General features: G+C 35.2%; 1 non-coding gene across 1 annotated transcript; it reads right to left on the bottom strand.

Annotated features, from left to right (window-relative positions):
* Nucleotides 1–3,025: 3,025 nt before the first annotated feature.
* Nucleotides 3,026–3,132, bottom strand: LOC128287470 (small nucleolar RNA R71). Its single transcript, XR_008278170.1, has one exon. It is a non-coding gene; the product is annotated as a small nucleolar RNA R71 (small nucleolar RNA).
* Between the last annotated feature and the right edge of the window lie 532 nt (nt 3,133–3,664).

Below are 3,664 nucleotides of genomic sequence, written 5' to 3'. Positions count from 1 at the left end.
TTAACCTTTTCCAAAATTTTAAATCCTTTAAATTTTTTTGTAAATTTTTAAAAAAGGGTCAAAAATTAAAAATTTAAAAAATAAATAAACAAACTTTTTGAAAAGGGAAATTTAAAAAAATTTTTGGATTTTTTTGTTTTTTTTTTTTTTAAAAATAAAAATTTTTTTTTTTTTAAACCGGCCTAAATAAATTGGGGAAATTTACAAAAATTTTAAAAAATTTGCTTAATTTAAAATTTTTCAAAAAGTTTTTACTTGGAAAGGGTTTTAAAAATTTCAAAAAGAAAGGGTCCATTTAAAAAATTTTTTTTGGGAAAACCCTTTTGAAAAAAGGGGAAAAAAGTGGTTAAAAAAAAACATAAGTTTTTATTGGGGAAAACCAGGTTTTTGAAAGTTTTAAGAAAATTTGGAAAAAAAATGTTTTAAAATTTGAAAAATTGGGAACCCGGGTTGGTTTTAAAAATAACCCGCCCCATATTGGAAATTTATGTTTTAAAATTTGGCCTTTTGGTAAAAAAAGGTGTTAAAAGGAGTTGGATTCCCAAAGGGTTTTATTTAAAAGAATGAAATACCCCAAAAAATTTAAAAATAAAAGGGGGAAAATTTTTTGGGTTTTTTTTGGCCAAAATTTGTTAAATCCCAAAGGGGGGAATTAAAAGGGCAAAAAGGGATAAAGTTTTAAAAGAATTTCCCAAAAAAAATTAATTTTGGGCCCAGGAAAATTTAAAAAATTGGGAAAAATAAGGTTTTAAACCCACTCGCATAATTTTAACAAAAAAGGGAAAAAATTTTGGAAAAAGTTTAAAAAAAATTTTCCTAAATTGAAAAATTTGCTAGAACTCTTGAGACCAAAACCATAACACCAACAGTAGGCACAAAAGTAACCGGGCCACACCAAAAAGTAGGGAAAAATTGAAAGAAGAATGAAGAAAAGAAAGAGGGACAATTGGCTAGGGGAAAAACCGAAGGAAAAAAGATAATGGGGAAGAAAGAAACTATATTCGGTCAATGATGAAGAAAGGTGAGTGAGACAAGAGGAGAAGAATAAATTCGACAGAGGAAATTATGGAGAAGAGAAAAGAGAGGAGAAAAGAAAAGCTTCGCAGAAGATAGTTAAAATTTGGCAATTGGCCCTTAGGAGTTTCGGCAAACTGAACAAATTACAAACCGAATAAGATTGTCAAAGGAGAAAGAAAAAGAACCCGAATGGTCAATACGCAACTCGGCTATCAAAGGAGTGCGAAACCAAAAGAGAGAAAAGGATCAGATACCAAAAACCCAATGAACTAGACCAATTTGGCACCAAGTCAAAACCAAATAGGCACCCATAGACTTCCAAATTCGGCCAACTCCACCCCTTGTCAAACTCCATGATTTTCTCCACCAAAATCTCTTCCATATCTATAACAACCACTATCCAAACCCTTGATTCTCTCCCTTTGACTAAGTCTACAACCACCTCAGTAGAATTTTAATCCAACTCTACCTCTGTCACCTCATGGCAATAAAATAAATACACCTTGTATGCCATGAGATTCGAACCCAAATTCTCCTAGTTACCAAGTCACGTCACTTGCCACCAAGCCACAAGGCTTTTTGTGACACATTTTACCCACAAATATCTATAAGGCCTACAAGCTAAAGCCAAGGTTCACTTAAGGAGAAAAAGTAAAATTTTTGCAAAAGCCCAAACTTGAACCCAGGCTTCTCAAACACTCCCAAACACACCCAAATCACTTAACCAATAAAGAAAACATGAAATTTGTGTCACCCATGCTCAAGGCCCAATAATTCTAGGCCCATTTTTGGGGCGTTACATAGACACACGGGTATGTGACTGGCTGTGTGACTTAAGCCAGTAGCCTCCCTAATTTTCACACGGGCGTATCTTGTGGTCGTGTGGACAAGTCAGTATGTATGCCCTGTTTTTCCATGGTCTAGACACACGGGTGTGTCTAATGCCTTGTGAGGCACACGGCCTGTTCATATGGCCGTGTGACCTTTGTAACTTAGAAAAATGTTTTAGTTTTGAAAAATTTTGTATCTACTCGGTTTAGTCCCGACCTCTTTCTAAATCTTTCTAAAGCATGTTTAGGTCTCGTTGACCTAAGAAAGGGACTTTATGTTGATGCTTGAGTCTGATGCTATGATGTTTGAGAAATGAATATGAAATGTTCCAATTCATCTGGTAATACCTCTTAACCCTAGTTCGGCGAGGGATACGGGTTAGGGGTGTTACAGCATTCATAAATAATTCTTTTCACAGTCCCTATGGATACGATAACTCGATATTTACTTGTCACTTTATTACTTGTTGCAATTGTGTACACTTGCACATTTCCATCGTTCCAAGTTTTTGGCGCTGTTGCCGGGGACTGTTTTAAAAATTCATTATTTGTGAATTTGTTAATTTTGCATTTTGGTTTATTTTTCTATTCAATTATAACTTAATTAATTTTTCTGTATTTGTTTCAGGTGTTTTTAAGTATTGATCAAATCATCGATTTAATCCCCGTAGACCCTAAGATTGAAAGAACTTTTCTACAATGAAAGAGATAAGCAAGTCAAAGAAAGACCAAAGAGATGACCTACGAAATCCAAATCAAGGAAATGGAGCAAACCCTGCTCAAAATCCTATCTTTATTGCTAATAATAGGGATAGAGCTCTAAAAAAATATGCCATGCCAGTGTTTCATGATCTTAATCTGGGTATTAGGAGACTCGAAATTGAGGTATAATAGTTCGAGCTAAAGCTAGTCAAGTTTTAGATGCTTTAGACAGTGGGCTAGTTCAGTGGAATGGTTATCGAACATCCTCATATTCACTTAAGATTGTTTATGGAGGTTAGCGATTTTCTCAAGTTAGCCAGAGTACTCGAAGATGCGCTATGATTAAATTGTTCTCATATTTACTAAGGGATAAAGCTCGAGCCTGGTTGAACTTATTGCCACCAAGTTCCATTTCCACATGGTAAGAATTGGTAGAAAGATTCCTCATGAAGTATTCCTCCCCTAGCAAGAATGCTAAGTTGAGGAACGAGATCACTGCTTTCCAACAAATGGATGATGAGTCCTTGTATGAAGCATGGAAAAAGTACAAAGAATTATTACGGAAGTGTCCTCATCACTGAATACCTCATTGCATCCAACTTGAGAAGTTTTATAACGGTCTCAATACTCACACAAGGATGGTAGTGGATGCTTCTGTTAATGGTGCTCTTTTTTCTAAGTCTTATAACGATGCTTATGAAATCATTGAGAAGATTGCCAGCAACAATTATCAATGGCCAACCAATCGAGCAACACCAGGAAAATGAGTCACTGGAGTACATGAAGTGACGCTTTCACTTCACTTGCATATCAGGTATCTTCGATTTTCTCAATGCTTAAAAATTTTACCACTAATGGGTTTAATAGTTTTGCAGCTTAACCACCTAATCACCTTGAAAATATAGCATGTGTTTATTATGGAGAAGGACATTTGTTTGAATAATGTCCACCAAACCCAGAATCCGTGTATGACATGGGTAATCAAAACCAAAATCGAGGAAGGCAAGGACTGTAATCAAATTTCTACAACCCATCTTAGCGAAACCACCCTAATTTCTCTTGAAGTAACCAAGGGGCTGGACCAAGTAACACTTATGCCCAACCTAGACTAACCT

The sequence above is a fragment of the Gossypium arboreum genome, chromosome 13, assembly GCF_025698485.1.
Source record: "Gossypium arboreum isolate Shixiya-1 chromosome 13, ASM2569848v2, whole genome shotgun sequence".
Classification (NCBI taxonomy): Eukaryota; Viridiplantae; Streptophyta; class Magnoliopsida; order Malvales; family Malvaceae; genus Gossypium; species Gossypium arboreum.
Note: the sequence above shows the minus strand (reverse complement) of the source record. Positions and strands in the feature narration are given on the sequence as shown.